Source organism: Zeugodacus cucurbitae, chromosome 2, assembly GCF_028554725.1.
Source record: "Zeugodacus cucurbitae isolate PBARC_wt_2022May chromosome 2, idZeuCucr1.2, whole genome shotgun sequence".
NCBI classification, from domain to species: domain Eukaryota; kingdom Metazoa; phylum Arthropoda; class Insecta; order Diptera; family Tephritidae; genus Zeugodacus; species Zeugodacus cucurbitae.
The window spans coordinates 36,567,616-36,584,287 of NC_071667.1; the positions used below are offsets into that span (position 1 = coordinate 36,567,616).

The 16,672-nt window shown below is 34.8% G+C and overlaps 1 protein-coding gene and 2 long non-coding RNA genes across 13 annotated transcripts in view; 2 read left to right on the top strand and 1 right to left on the bottom strand.

Moving 5' to 3' along the window:
- Nucleotides 1–16,672, top strand: part of LOC105219969 (uncharacterized) — an 833,969-nt gene that overhangs the window by 599,775 nt on the left and 217,522 nt on the right. The window lies entirely within an intron of this gene.
- LOC114805153 (uncharacterized) lies at nucleotides 483–6,885 on the top strand. Of its 2 annotated transcripts, XR_003753246.2 has the most exons (4): nucleotides 483–5,101; nucleotides 5,166–5,358; nucleotides 5,429–5,549; nucleotides 5,616–6,885. It is a non-coding gene; the product is annotated as an uncharacterized LOC114805153 (long non-coding RNA). The 2 variants fall into 2 exon arrangements; XR_008470034.1 differs by having other exon boundaries at nucleotides 497–5,358.
- Nucleotides 7,165–7,854, bottom strand: LOC128919901 (uncharacterized). The gene is made up of 3 exons (XR_008470038.1): nucleotides 7,515–7,854; nucleotides 7,355–7,457; nucleotides 7,165–7,305 (listed from the first exon to the last, which is right to left on the bottom strand). It is a non-coding gene; the product is annotated as an uncharacterized LOC128919901 (long non-coding RNA).

The following is a 16,672-nucleotide window of genomic DNA, read 5'->3' on the forward strand; positions in this document are numbered from 1 at the left end:
ACTAATCTTTATATCTAAATTCTAATAACTTAACACTTTATTACTCAATATTCTAGTTTACAACTCTAACTATGTTTACACTTTACTCGACAACTCTCTCTTTAGAATTTTCTTTACTCGACAACTATCTTATCAGAACTATGTCTTGCTGTCAGTCCGGCAGCCCTTATATAGTCGATTGTAAGCGCCAATCGAACATTCTGGCAACTACGAATATCTATGTCTAGATACATCTGGCAAGTTATCGATTTCGATTGTAAATTCTAGCTTGTTCTTGTGCCATTTTCGTTACACTATTAATAAAAAACATCTTTCATAACAAATGTTAATTGCGTATATATTGCACTTCCTCACTATCTCTGTGGTGGTAAAATAGGCGCGTAACGAAATACACACAACAGTTTTTACAAGTCATTACACAAATATTTGCGACATATTTGTAAACATTTAATGTTTTGATACAAAAAATAAAATTGTGATTAAAATCATATAAAGTATTCTTAATTATTTAAAATAATAGAAAAAAGTTTTAAAAATTACTAATAATTTACTTAAAGTAATAAATTTTGTCGTATAACACGTCAACTCGACATTGTAGTTTTGGGTCTTCATAGTAGCAAAATCTGCACGACAACCCGCGCCAATTGTCCTTTTAGTCCATATAAATATTATAAATGCGAAAGTAACTCTGTCTGTCTGTTACTCTTTCACGCCTAAACGGCTGAACGGATTTTGATGAAATTTGGTATGGTGATGGATGATAACCTAGAAATGGTCATAGCCTATACATAATCACGCCGTCGTTCTTAGGTAGTAGGCAGTAGGCAGATAACTAAATTGAGTTAGTGATTTTTAGTCGATTTTGTTGGGACTTTTGCTTTTTCACGTCGAAACGGCTGAACGGATTTTGATGAAATTTAGCAAAATCATCACGTCATCGTACTTAGGGGGTAGGAAGTAGGCAGAAAACTGAATTGAGTTAGTGATTTTTTATGGTTTTTGCAGGGAGTTTTGCTCTATAATGCCTAAACGGCTGAACGGATTTTGATGAAATTTAGTTAGGAGATAGATGGTACTTAGTTACATTTTTTATTATTAGGTAGTTAAGGTAGCTGTTAGATGTAGGTATTTTCTTAACCAATCATTCATATCTCTAGGTTTACTGAGATACGTATTATTCTTTATTTTTGCAGTCGCTTTCATTTGTTAATTCTCAATTCATGTGCATGTTCATATGTATGTAGCATATTGTTTATGCTACTTGGTATGGTATTGTTTTCAAGTGCGATCTTAGACAGACTTTGCCGGTTATCACTAAAGGCACCCCTGCAGAAGAAATAAATGCGTGTTTAAAAGCGTCAACGTTATGGGTGCACGTAAAAACGTTTAGTCTGTCTACAAATATGAGAGGACAGCTACACAGAGATGTACAATCTGGACAATATGCTGCTGCTCTTCTTAAAATTGGAGAAGATCGTATGGCAAAGGATGGTAATGGCATGATTACATTAGATCGTGTATTTTGCAATGTTGTGCATAATCCAGATGATCTAAATAACTTCGTCTATAGCGAAATGCTAACTAATATGAGGAATAGAGAATGGTTATGTGAAAGAGCAATTTTAGCGCCGACGAATGAAATAGTGGGACAGATAAACGAGCAAATTATGTCACGCGTGGGAGGTGATATTGTTGAGTTTTTGTCTGTAGACACTGTAATGGATACTGAACAAGTAACATCATACCCTGTAGAATTTCTTAATTCTTTAGAACTGTCGGGAGTACCTTCACACAATCTGAGGCTGAAAGTATGCGTTCCTATCCTTTTGATGTGAAATTTAGATGCCCCAAGACTGTGTATTGGCACACGGTTGCAAGTAACACACCTCGGTCGCAATATTGTAAAAGAATGATTGGATTGGCAAAAGGAGAGAATGTTAATTCTGACAGATTTGCCATTCAAGTTTAAGAGATTACAGTTTCCGCTGAAAATCGCATTCGCTATGACGATAAATAAAGCTCAGGGGCAAACATTAAAAGTAGCCAGCAATAATTTAGAACAGAGTTGTTTTACTCACGGACAATTATACGTGGCTTGCTCACGTATTTCAAGTTCACAGAATCGGGGGTTGGCAGATAGTTAGTAGTATTTTAAACCGATTTACATTATCTACTTTCTATATTTACTAAGGAAACATTCGGAGCTATCCATTATGTACTTAGGTTGCTTTTGAAGAGATTTTGATGTGAAGTTGAGGACCGGAACACGATAGTTGGACATTGTTTCAGGGGGACTTACAGCCGGGAGAAAACGAAACGAAACGTATGCGGACGAAGCCGCGGGTAAAAGCTAGTAGTATATAACGACCGAAACCATCGCGGAGTGTCTTGCGTTTCCCTTCATTCTATTGCATTCTTACCGCAATTTCATTGTATGTATTTCAGATAATCTACTTGTACGTTTCTACACACATTTATTTTGCGTCAAAAGTATTTACACACCGCGATTAAGCCTTCTTTCTTGGCTTTGGTTGAATCAAGAGTAGTGATTGGCTTCTATCGCATACATAACTTACTAACAAAGAATTAAAATATAAAACTTGGTAAATAAAATGCCAAAAACAAATGAATTATCGATTATAACTAGATCGGAGACTGTTATTAAGTTTAAGACTGGTGTTTCGGCTTCGGAGTTAGTAAAAGGTTATAGATATTAAAGGAATACTGTTTATAATGTTATTAAAAAGATGGAGACGAAATAGTTCAAGGATAATTTAAAGAGAACTGGGCAGAAACCTGTGATAACTCAAAGATAATGTAGAAGATTAGTTGGAACTGCCATACAAAATCCCACAATTAGTTCTCTGAATATTGCACAACCATCGAATCAGCATATTGCATGAACAGTTACACAGTTAATGATGTTACACTGTGCATAAAGTGGTCAATATTTCCGAAACCAAAAAAGCTATCTGGTTTTCATCAGATAAAGGCTAAATTTTAGTTCCAGGGCTTCTTTAGTAAACGCTTTATGCATTTACCACGTCACATGACCATGGCATTATAGTGGTTTTCCAAATATAGACAAGTTTTTCATGAAGGATCTCTACCTACAAAAGTTTTAAATGAAGTAAATCAAGTTGACCTCCGCACAGCCCTGACCAAAACTTTAGTTAAAATGTTTGGTCTATCGTTAAATATCAAAGTACAATTTATATAATAACCGAAAACGCCGAAATTACCGACATTCGGTCTAAATTAACAGTTAACTTAGCGTACAATAGTGTTGAATCAATTCGGACCATAAAGCAGGCTGTTATCGATGCCAAAGACGATGTAACCAATTATGAATTTACCGCCTTGGAATAATAACTAAGAATAAAAATTAAAATTAAAAAAATGCATTAAAAAATAACAGGATAAACAGAGTTCAAGTTGTGTGTAAATACTTTTGACGCAAAAAAAAATTGTAAATACTTTTGACTATTTAAGGTTTACAACAACATAGCATTTTGTTACCCTGCGACAACACAACAATTAATAGCTTTTTCTGTGAAATTTGATGTGTAAATAATTTTAACTACCTCTATATAGTATGTGATAGCTGAGGTAACTTCTGAACTGATTTCACTCATTTTCACCACCCAGGTACATAATATCACTTAATTTAATATTTCACATATTAACCGATTTATAAGGTATTAAGCCCATCATAGTTTTGAAAAACCCATAATTAGGTATATGGGAGCTAGGGTAAGTTATGGCCCGTTTTTAATAAATTTTGCCACAGAAACATACTATTAGAAGAAAAAGATACCCTCCAAATTACATTAAAATATCTAAAAGATTTGCCGATATTTTCGGTAAAAATTACCCTTAGGCACTGAGTTTTTCATGTTCGATGTCCGGGACATTGAAAAGTTAAAGTCAATTGACAATTTTTCCACAAGTAGTGTCACAGCTCAAATACAGTAGTAGTAATTTTTATTCCGGTAACATCACTGGTTCCTAATTTAAATGTATATAAAGTGAAGGAATCAGATGGAATTCAAATTTGATTATATGAGAATTGATTATCGAAGTAGGCGTGATAGTGACTCGATTTCGCCCGTCCATGTCATCAGGATGTTAGGAAAATAGTATATACCGAATTTTATTCAAATCGGTCGAGTAGTTCCTGAGATATGGTTTTTAGCCCATAAGTGGGCGACGCCACGGCCATTTTCCATTTTGTAAAAAATCTGAGTGTCTCCTTTTTCTATTTCTTCTGTAAAATTTAGTGTTTCTGGAGTTTTCCGTTAGTGAGTAAACGCACTTTTAGTCATTTTCAACCTAACCTTTGTATGGGAGGTGGGCGTGGTTATTATCTGATTTCACCAATTTTTATGGTGTGTAATAGGATACGTAAGGCAAGTGGCTGCTGTACGTTTGGTGTATATAGCTTTATGGGCTTGCGAGATATATACAAAAAAACCTGACCAAAAAAATTATATCCAAATTTGCCCCTTCATAGTGCGATCCTTTATTCGAAATTTGATTTTTATAAACTTATTTATGGCTTAGTTATGACATTTTATAGGTTTTCGGTTTTCGCCATTTTGTGGGTGTGGAAATGGCCCGATTTCACCCAGTTTCAATACCAAACTCCTCAGGGTGCCAAGAAATATGTTTACCAAGTTTCATTAAGATATCTCAATTTTTACTTAAGCTATCGCAAACAGTATGAAAACTTATTCAACCATTATATTTTTAATTGACGTTCAACATGGGGTATAAGTAATAAAATGCCAAAGTTGCCAGAGTCGCTCTGAACAGCAAGGACACCCTAATACTAGCCACTAGAGCATGAATTTATGTAAACGAAGTATACAGTAATCCCCGCTTAAGTGCCCCTTCTTAACATGCAAGAATTTTGAGACATTGAAGTGTGAAATAAGAAATTACAAAATTCCTCTCTTGATAATCCGAGATTTTAAAATTATCTCGTTTTATACAACTAGATTTTCGGTGTTATTCCTATTTTTATCGATAATTTTTGCGAAGAAGAGGAGAAATGTCAAATGAAAATGTAAACCAAAATGGCCGACAGCGTGGAAAAGAGGTTTGTAAATATACTTAAAATAAAACATTAATTTACAATATATTTAAATCTATAAATTTTTCAGAAAGAAGATCCAAGTGGAACAAAGTAGAAGTTGAACTTCTCCTGAGCTTGTCGACGTAAAAATTTCCACAATTACGAGTTAAACGAAATTCTCATGTCTATAAAGACATGTCTATGGAAATGGCCGCCAAAGGTTTTATATATTTCGCGAATGAAATTCGTGTGAAAATACACAATTTAACAAATAAATACAGGTAAGTTTATTTAATATTCATGTTCATTTAATATTCATATAAATGTTTTCAAAAATGTACCTATTTACAGAGATGAGAAGAAAATTGTTGGTCCCTCTGGTGGCAGCCCTTCGACTATTATACTAAAATTAATGGCATTCTCGGCAGCTATAAAAGTATAAATTTAGAAACATTGGTGGAAGAGAGCACAGGTTAGTAAAACAAAATAGGAATTTTAATAGTTTGTATTTATTTTTATAAACTTTTATTTGTTACAGTTTACGAATCTGTGGAGTGTGCGCTCTCCCCGAATAACTCTGCCATAGATTCGCAAGAAGAATTTCCGCCTTCAGTCGAGGAACCTGTAAAGAAAAAGAAAAAGACAAATGCATCAGTTAGCATTCAATATGAGTTTTTGGAGGTATTCGAGGCTTCGAATACCAAATTACAGGCAGAAATTGAAGCAATTAAGGAGGATGGCAGGGAGGCCATGCAAATTGAAAAAGAGAGAAATTCCATCCTAGAAAACTTTGTGGAAGTTTTTAAACAAAGCATATAATCAAATAATTCGCGGAAATATACAAAGCTTTGTGTGGCCATTTTCACCGACATGTCTTTAAGCACATGCGAATTCCGTTTTACTCCTCGCAGCTGTATCAATTTTTCTTCTTTCTAGTCCAGGAAAAGTTCAACTTCTTTCTTCTTAATTTTATGTTTTAAATGTTTAATTGTTTTTCTAATGTATTATTTGGTTTGGTAAATGATTTACGAGGGCTGCTATATATATTTCTGGCCTAGGCAAAACTAAGTGTTGTGTAAGGTGCAATCTGACATTTCCATTGGAAAGTTTGACATTTTTTAGCATAACATCACTCAGAACGTTTTGTCATTTAATCGTGAATTGTTTTATTTACAGGGAATTAAAAAATTAATCTCGGCCAAAAAATGGAATTAACTCGTGAACAGTTTCGTGCGATCATTTTTCACAACTTTCGACATGGATTATCGCGACAAGAGTGCATCGATGAACTAAAATCTTTGTATGGCTATGAAGCACCATCCTATAGCACTGTGAAAACTGGTACAACGAATTCAATCGTGGCCGACACTCGCTCAAAGACGAATTCCGTGAATGTCGTCTAAAAACAGCCGTTGTGCTAGAAAACATCGATGCCGTACGTGAACTGATAATGCAAGACCGTCATGTAACATACCTTCAGATAGGGGCATGCCTATGCATTTCTCCCACCAGCATACATTCGATATTGCATGAACACCTGGCCGTAAAAAAGGTTTGTTCTCGTTGGATTCCGCACAATTTGACAATCGCTCAAAAAAAGTGCTTCGAAAATTGGTTTGAGTGCATGCAAAAGTGTAAAAATCTTGTTGGGCAATATTTTGAAAAGCAATAAAACCATTTTCGTTAAATATTCCTATTTTCCTTATTAGGCCAGAAATATATATAGCAGCCCTCGAACTATTGTTTTGTTAATAATTGATTAACTAATTTTGCTTCGTTATTGTGTCTCAATATGTGATATAAAAATGAACTGATTGAAAATGAACTGAAAAAAATAAAACTTACGTAGAAATAGAGCTATAGATTTTCTGATATTCTCAGTATTAGGGTCATCGGTTCCAGAAATGAACAATGGACCTGGTTGCCCTCGTGGGCGTACGATTTCCAAATTATTTTGCACTTCCAACCATTTCGTGTTTATGTTGTCATTCATTTCATTTAAAGATAGGGCTTCATTAGAAACGGAGTAAAGCGAAATGCTGAGTCCCCGAGAACTACAATAGGGACATTAGCAATCACATCATCATCACCAATTCTTTTCGCATTCACTTTAAATAGAGGGTTTTGCAAAATACTTTCAAGTTGGATTTTTCAAATATTTGAGAATCATTACAACGACCAGGTGCTCCAACATTAATGTATATTGAATAATTAGTGTAAATCTATATCTGAAAAAAAGTTTAAGTATTTTCCAAAATATTTATGTTGTTAACTTACCAGTAGCATACGAGGTCATGTAAAACCATTGAGTACCAACCTTTGTAGTTGAAATAGTCAACAGCATCAGATGCGGAGGGCCTAATCTCAATATGGCAATCTTCTGAAATAAATTGTATTTGCATGTTATGGGTAAAATATTTGAAATTCACAAACTTACCTACTGCACCCAGACATTGTGGAAATCCAATCTTTCTAAATCCTTCAACGCACTCCGTTATTTTTTCTTGCGTGAGAAATGAGCTGGTTGAATATTTAGATGATAGCTGGTCCCACACTCCTCGGCTAAAGTCTTTAAGAATACAACATACAGACGCTTTGGAAATCCCGAACAGTCTCCCAAAAGTTCTATATTTAGCAGAAGAATACATTCCCTGTATGTAGTATTAGGTTTGCCAATGTGTGATAGCTAATTACATAAAAATGGGAATGATTCCCGACTCATCCTGAGCTCTCCTTGAAGAATTTGTTATAACGTCGAGCTCCCAAAAATTACCGTACCGTTCCTACAAAACAACGATAAACGGATAACTTGTAGTGGGATATTTATATAAAGTCATATAATTAATTACGTGTTTCAACAAACGTTGTGGTCCATTGTTATTAATTACAAAATGCAATAACGCATTCCGCTCATAAATTTAAACATAGTATTACGTTAATTGTGTCTTAATTTAATGTCTTAAAATAAATATAAATCATAACAAAAATAATAAAATAGAATGCAAAGTCAAACGTTTGATAAAAAACAAAAAAAAATTTAATCAATAATTATAATCTGGATGGAGATTTTGGAATATAAAAAAATTGTGGAAGTGTAGGTAAGTTCTTACCTTCGAAGGTAAATAATGTGACTATTATATATATAGACATACTACCAAGTCGTCATTCAATACTGTACTCAATTTCAGATCTCATCAATCTCGTTTAGACTTGAAGTGAATTTCAAACACATTGTAATTAAGTTAAAATTTTTTACATATAATTTTTCATTATATTCATAAGATCAAAATACAAAAACAAAAGTCAGAGTTCCTATTTAAAGTTTCGAGATAAAGGGATTTAAGTGTGACAACATAGCACGGATTGGCAATGAATTTACTAACTTATTTCCTCACTTGTAATCTGTGACCATTATTTCTGCTTAACATCGCGATGGCCATTAAAAAAATGCATCGATGTTTTATTCGATATGATGAATCGAAACTTGACTTCGATGTTATGCGATGCATCGAATAAAAACATCAATGCATCGAAAAAGTATAACTTTTACCGAAAGTTATAAAAATTGCTTTTACAGCAGAACTGAAAATTAAGTCGTCTAACATATCCAACAAATTGTTTCTATTTATTTTCCAATTTTTTTGGACCAACTTATGATGGTCAGTCCAAATCTAAACGAGTTTTCTGTTTTATCAAAACTATCTGAAGAGTCCATCTCCAATCATGGCGATTCAGTTTCGGCAATATCATCAACTCTTATAATTTCTCTGAGTTTTTTTACATACATGTCAACATGTCATCAGAAAAATGCAGTTTTCTTAATCTTGGTTCTAAAATTGTGGTTATGGCCAGCACTCATTCTTTTACTAATTTCTTTCGCTATTTTTTTTTGCATATCCTTGGCTCGAACGATTGCTTGTATTTTACAGTTGTCATCACTTAGTCATGTCATCATACAGTTGCCATCACATAGATACACCATATCGGACATCACTACCGTGAAGCCTCTTTATCTATATTTATCAATTTTGCCACCTTTTATGCCGAATATACACACTAAATTTAATTTCGTGCAAAAATTTTACTTTTTTCAGAATTTCGGGGACTCATTTGTAAAATTATAATCAAACTCAATATGCTTTCATCGGTTTAGAAGTGAAATCTTTGGTTTTTTACATTACGTACAATTTTATAGCAGTTTCGGCACATACAGTATATACTCTCATACGTTGTTTGTAAGGCTGCGTGCATGTCGGAGCTGTGATAAGCGATAAGAGCAGCGACAAGAGCATGGCGTCGAGTTATAGTTTTGTGTGGTGTGCATAACAGAGCTGCGATAAGAGCGTAAATTGCATTTGCATTTGTTTTGTATAGTGAACAGCTAAAAAAATGAGTGATTCTGAAGAAGAAAATTTTTTGTTGTTAACATCTACTGCTGCATATTATCATATGCATAATACTGAGGGGACAAAATGCTCGTTTTCGGCGCATCCTATAAATCAACAAAGGCCAAATTTCGGAGAATTTCATCATCTTTATTGTAGCTTGAGACAGGATCCAAAAAAGTTTTTCGAATACATGAGAATGACAAGCGATACATTCGATTACATTCTGTCTCAAATTTCGGATCGACTGCAGCACGGCTGGCGAAATTGCCACAACAGGCCCATACTTCAAGAGAAGTGATTGATGCTAACCATAAGGTATTAAACCATATTTTGTGGATATTTCTAACCACAATTTATCCAAAACGAACCTGTTGTGGTGGTTTGGATCTTTTTGATCCCAGATTGCTTATTTCAAAAATACTGCACTTATTAAGTCTTCCGTGTCCATCATCGATAAGAGCGAAGAAATTACTGGCCTACAATTTCTACTCTCTTATCGATGATAGCCAGCAAAGAGTGAGTTCACGCGCTGCTCCGACATGCACACTTGTATTAAATTACATGTATCAATTGTCTAAGCTTCGCTCTTATCGACGCTCTTATCGCTTATCGCAGCTCCGACATGCACGCAGCCTAAGTCATAAAACTAAACGAGTTGGTTATATAGGGATATTATATATCAAAAAAATCAGGATGACGAGACCAGTTGAAATCCCGATGTATGTCAGTCCGTGCAACAGATAACTTGGGTAAAAATTAAGATATCTTGACGAAACTTGGTACACATGTTGCTTGGGACCGTGAGAGGGTTGCTATTGAAATGGGCGAAATAGGACCATTGCCACGAACACAAAATGGCGAAAACCGAAAACCTATAAAGAGTCATAATCAAGCCACAAATAAAGTTATAAAAGTAAAATTCGGTATCTTTATCTTATGATCACACTAGGAAGGGGCATATTTGGATGTAATCTTTTATTGGAAAAGTGGGCATGGCCCCGGCCCTTAATAATATTTTGTACATATCTTGTAAAAAAATAAAGCTATATACATGTACCAAACTTTCTGCTGTCACTTCCCTTACGTACCCCATTATATGTATGTAATTGGTGTAGAAACCGTTTAGCCGGTTATAGTCGAATCGACAACAGCGCACCTTTCACCTTTCTGGAGTCTGTTCGTCCATGCGGACAACATGGCCTAGCCAGTGCACAGTGGGCCAGAAGGTAGGCAAAAGCGGTCAAAACTCGACTATTTTTTTTTTTAATTTTTATTTTGTTTATAGTAATCTACACATATCAAAGTAGATTTTAGCCAATTTCTGTTACATTTAATAAAATATTTTTAACTCTGCAGTACTTTGAATTTCAATTCGACAGTAAAATTGTATTACGTTTTTTGCGCAAAATAATGAATATAGTTTAAAATTGATAAATATTTCATAAAATTTCGAATTAGTTTCTTAGTCTGTATGGAAAAAGAAGTAAGTTGCAAGAAAAAAATATTTAAAAAATTGATATATAAAGCATAATACACAAGATTGTTATTCACCGGTGCATATTATTTTTCGACTATGCTCGCTGCCGAATGCAGATTCCCCGAGATTCCCCTGTATATAAAAAAGTCCGGGGTTTTAATCGATTCATTTTTTCATATACTTTAAGTTTATCCTGCCCACTTTTACCCGTTTTCACTTTTCAATTAGAAATATTGCAAAACAGTCGCGTGCGCGCACTTAACATTTTTCGACACTCATATATAGGCTCGATACTGGCTTGTGGTAACATATATTTACGTATAGTAAATTTTCGACTGACAAAATTAATATTTGGTATTTCGATGCATTGTGTTAATAATATTTATATGCTACGAACAGTTAGATGGCGCCACCGTCGGTTTCCAGTTGAATTTACTTGAAAAACATGTCTTTTCGAATATACTAATCATATATTCTGCTTATGTTGTTTGAAAAAATAAAATCTAAAATACTTATATTCAAATTTATTCATATTCAAATTTAATCATTAAAAAAAAGGTAGAACTGTAATACTTAAAATGGCGGAGTTTACAAAGAAAGAGATTCTTCAAAAGCTTGATGAATTAGGCAATATAAAATTAGTAGGTGAGTATGTTGTTAACAAAATGAATCTTAATCTTTCTGATGTAGATTCTGAATGGATCGAGCAATTAAAAAGAGCTATTTCGACTCTAAAATGTAAGGGCAATTTGAAATTACAGGCAGCTAAAAGAATGAAAACCCGATTTGAATTAAACAATAAAGACTGGCTTAACTCTTTATTTTGTATTCCTAAAGTAATTACTACAACTTCGATTACAACTAATGAAGGCGATAAAAGTATCACAAATTCAGTTGTCGGTGGTCGACCAAGTCTTGAATTTAAAGATAAATCTGAACGATCTAAACGTCGAGAAGTTGCAACTATTGATCGGGCTAAAAAGCATGATGCATTAGCATTGTTAACTTCCTGTCGTCAAGCTGCAAGTAGATCTGGTAATAAAGATTTATACTATGTCGTTAATCACATTTTAAAATCATCAGAACACCCGAAAAAAATTCGTAAAATATTAGAAACAACAGTTTTAAAAAAGTGCGGAGGAGTCTTTAGCCTTCTTGCTGAATAACTCTCTATCTAAAGCAGTTTATACTAACATGAGATTAGAAGTTAAAAAATGTGGTGGTGATATTTGGTCTGCCATAATAAGATCAGGGAAATAAAATTACAATGTAGACCTCCATTGGAAGATACTTCTATCAGCGAGACAAGAGCAGAAGTGTCTCTTCAAGCTCTCTTGAAACATACCGCGAATAGAATTGTAGATTTACAGAAAAAAGTAGTAATTCATTACATGACTGAATCACAAGTAAATGTAGTAGATGCTGTTTTACTGTGTTCATATGGGTTTGATGGCAGCAGTGGTCATTCATGTTATAAACAAACTTACAAATCAGTAGACACAAATCCAAATCATAAAGATGATAATTTATTTGCCACGACGCTCATTCCATTGCGATTACTAACGTCCGAAAATATAGTTCTTTGGAATAACATAACACCTCAGTCAGCACGATTCTGTCGACCTCTTGCAATAGAATATGTTTCCGAATCAAAGGAAGTAATTCTTAGTCAAAAGGAAAATGTAGAAAAGCAAATAGATGAATTAGAAATTATTGAAATTTCTGTAGATAACGATCGACGTATACGGATTCATTGTTCTATATTTTTAACTTTAATCGACGGACAATTTTAAATATTATTACAGGTACAGCTTCCAAGCAAACCTGTCCAGTTTGTCATGCGACACCGAAATTGTTCAATGACTTGAGTAATAAAGAAAAAGGCCTTTTCCTACCAGATTCAAAGACTCTAGTACATGGATTAAGTCCTTTGCATGCCTGGATCAGGATTTTTGAATGTTGTTTGCACATCTCATTAAGACTCGATGTTAAAAAATGGCAAATGAGGTCTCCTAGAGATAAAGAATTATTTGCTGCAAGAAAACAGAAAGTACAAGCAATTCTCTGGGAAAAACTAGGATTAATAGTAGATAAACCTAAGCCTGGAGGTTCTGGGACGACTAACGACGGAAATACAGCTCGTACAGCTTTCGAAAACCCAGAATTATTGGCTGAGTGTCTTGAACTTGATTCTCTATTATTATGTCAATTCAAGACAATTTTAGTTGCTCTTTCCGTTCAACTTCCTATCGATGCATCAAAATTTGATACAAGTATATTACCTATTGGAATTCTTGGTGAAGAAGCATCTGAAGCTAGAAATATGGATTACAAAAATTTTAGAAAATGCCACAGTATAAAACGCGATAGAATATCGAATCTAACTGATGTATTTAATAGAGTAATGGATACTCCAGATGTAATTATATCTAGCATGAGTCTTCAAATGCGACATAATCAAAAGAAGGTATTAACTATTCCAGCAGAAGTTAGAGCGTTGTTTGCAACGCCAAAATCAAACAAGGACGAAGAATTACAATCAGTGTCCACCACTCAAGACAGCGATGATGATGATGATGATAATAATGGCGAAGACCATATTAATAGAAGTGTGTTCGAAGATTATTCAATATTAGACGAAATTGAATTGACGGATGAAGAATATGACTAAATGTGTTTCTTCTATTTTTTCAAAGTGAGAGGCGAGGGGAATCAAACCAAAAAGCACCCCGAATTTTAAAATTTCGTTTCTTAAAAAATTTTATTTATTTTGTGAGAGGCAAGTTCCAACGTCTGCGGTATTCGCCGTTGCCAATGTTCTGAGGACCATAAATCTTACTCAAAATTTTCCGCTCGAATATTTCTAGTGTCGTCACATCGGATGTTGACACCGTCCACGCTTCTGCACCATAAAGCAGGACGGGAATGATAGGCGACTTGTAGAGTTTGATTTTGGTTCGTCGAGAGAGCACTTTATTTTTATACTCTCGCAACCTGTTGCACAGAGTATCATAGTTTTGTTCACATAACGGTTGTTTGTGTCACCAAGAAATAAAAGAGTTAGATATGGGGTTATATATATATAAATGATCAGGATGACGAGTGGAGTTGAAATCCGGATGTCTGTCCGTCCGTCTGTCCGTCCGTCCGTGCAAGCTGTAACTTGAGTCAAAATTGAGATATCTTAATGAAACTTGGAACACATGTTCCTTGGGACCGTGAGAGGGTTGCTTTCGAAAATGGGCAAAATCGGTCCACTGCCACGCCCACAAAATGGCGAAAACCAAAAACACATAAAGTGTCATAATTAAGCCATAAATAAAGTTATAATAGTAAAATTTGGAATAAAGGATCGCACCAGGAAGGGTCATATTTGGATGTAATTTTTTTGAGAAGTGGGCGTGGTCCCGCCCCCAAATCGGTTATTTATATATATCTCGCAAACCAATAAAGATATATAAACCAAACTTTCTGCAGTCGTTTTTTTAGCGACTTCTTAATACAGTCCAAAAATGAAAGAAATCGGATAATAACCACGTCCACCTCCCATACAAAGGTTATGTTGAAAATTACTAAAAGTGGGTTAACTCACTAACCAAGAACGTCAGAAACACTAAATTTCACATAAGAGATGGCAGAAGGAAGCTGCACTCAAATCTTTTTACAAAATGGAAAATGGGCGTGGCGTCGCCCACTTATGGGTCAAAAACCATATCTCAGGAACTACTCGACCGATTTCAATGAAACTTAGTTTGTAATAGTTTCCTTACCTCCCAATAATATGTTGTGAAAATTGGCCAAATCGCTTCACAACCACGCCTACTTCCTATATACCAGAACTTAGAAGATGATCTGAATCGTTTACTTTACAATATATAAAGTAAGCACTAGTGAAGATATCGGTGCAAAACTTTGTCGCCGAAATCGGACCATAGGTTTTCAAGGCCCCATATATCGAACATGAGGACCTCGGTACCTCTCCTATTCAGTCCAAAGTAGCATCTGTTGGCAAGAGTGATTCTGCGCTGGATTTCGAGGCTGATTCAGCTTATTGAACGGCTAGGAGAGGTCCTTCCCAATCCTGACGGAACTTTTTGTGTTGCTCAGCTTACACAGCCGTATTAGTTTTGCGGGGACACCAAATTCAGACATAGCGGCATTGAGGCAGCTCCTTTTAGCAGTCGAAAGCAGCTTTAAAATCGACAATAAGGTGGTGTGCTCCTCTTTTTTCCATTACACAACATAAAAATAGGCGAAATCGGTTCACAACCACACTTACATCCCTGGTAGAACTGAAAAGACATTCCTCATGCCATTACTTTTAGCCACTGTTCCTGTTAGAATTGTCATTTTGAAAATAGAACACATTGTTAGAAGGACTGCGGACGGCTCATACTTCGCGATGTCCCAAATTTTATCAGCATCGAAAATCATCATATGGGACGAATGCACAATGGCGCATAAACGTGCATTGGAAGCACTTAATCGAAGTCTATGGCGTTATGTGTAGAAACTTCAGCTAACAACAGAATTTTTTTCTTTGTTATATACATATTTTATTTGCAATCTATCAATTGACAATCACCAAATTTTTTAAATACAGTAATAGTGACAGGATTGATTGTTCTCCATTGAGACTAACCAATATATTCTTCAATTACATTATATGCTAAAAATATTCTTAAAACTACAAAAATCTATATGGGAGATCCGAAATGTGAGTTCGTTTTAAGCGTCTAACATCCATACTGTTGTCCAGTAAATTTATTGCCAATGAGTTTTCATGGTTAGACAGTCTATCTAGGTATCTTCGACAGGCTTTGCTAATTTCGTCTTTAATAAAAGGTATATTTAAGTCTTTTGTGGATTTCGAAGTTGCTTATATACCCAGGATGCATATGTCCATACTGGTTTCAGAACTGACTTGTAAAGTCGTACTTTATTTTCAAGGCTAAGTTGTGATCGCTGACCTAAAAGCCAATACATTTTTTTAGTTTTAAATTTGAGTTACTTCGTTTTCTCTTTTATATGTGTCTTCCAAGTGAGTCGTCCAAATAAAGACTAAGGTGTTTGACAGTTTCACTCTCAGGTATTGTAGAGCCATTTAATGTTACAGGGCGACATTCGTCAGTCCTTAATGTAAACGTTATCTGAACGGATTTCTGCGTATTTACCTCTATCTTCCAATTCTTTAACATTATTCGACAATGTTGTGTTGTTCTTGTAAGTGAATCCTCACTAGGATTAAAACTTGTGGCAATAAACGCCGTATCATCAGCATAAGTTGCTACCACTAAACCATTAGCGATTGGTAGATCAGCTGTAAATATTGTATAAGACGCTTCCTTGGGAAACTCCAGCGTCAATCGAATAAAATTCAAAAGATGCACCTTTTTCCTGGACATAGAACTTACGATTGTTTAAAAAATTATTTTATAAGTAGATATCAAGGCGCTGGAAGCCATTTCTTTATTTTATAAAGTAACCCTGGGTGCCATACTTTATCAAATGCTTGTTTAATATCTAAAAAATACCTCTGCGCAGTACTTCGAAAGCACTCGTAATAATTTTAACAATTCGATGGCATTTTTCAGAAGTTCCATGCCCCCTTCTAAACCCAAACTGGTGTTCAGGAAATATATTTTGGTCCTCTAAAACAGGTAACATTCTCTTATATATAGTATATTTTCAAATACCTTAGAGGAGGTCGCCAGTAAATTAATTGGACGG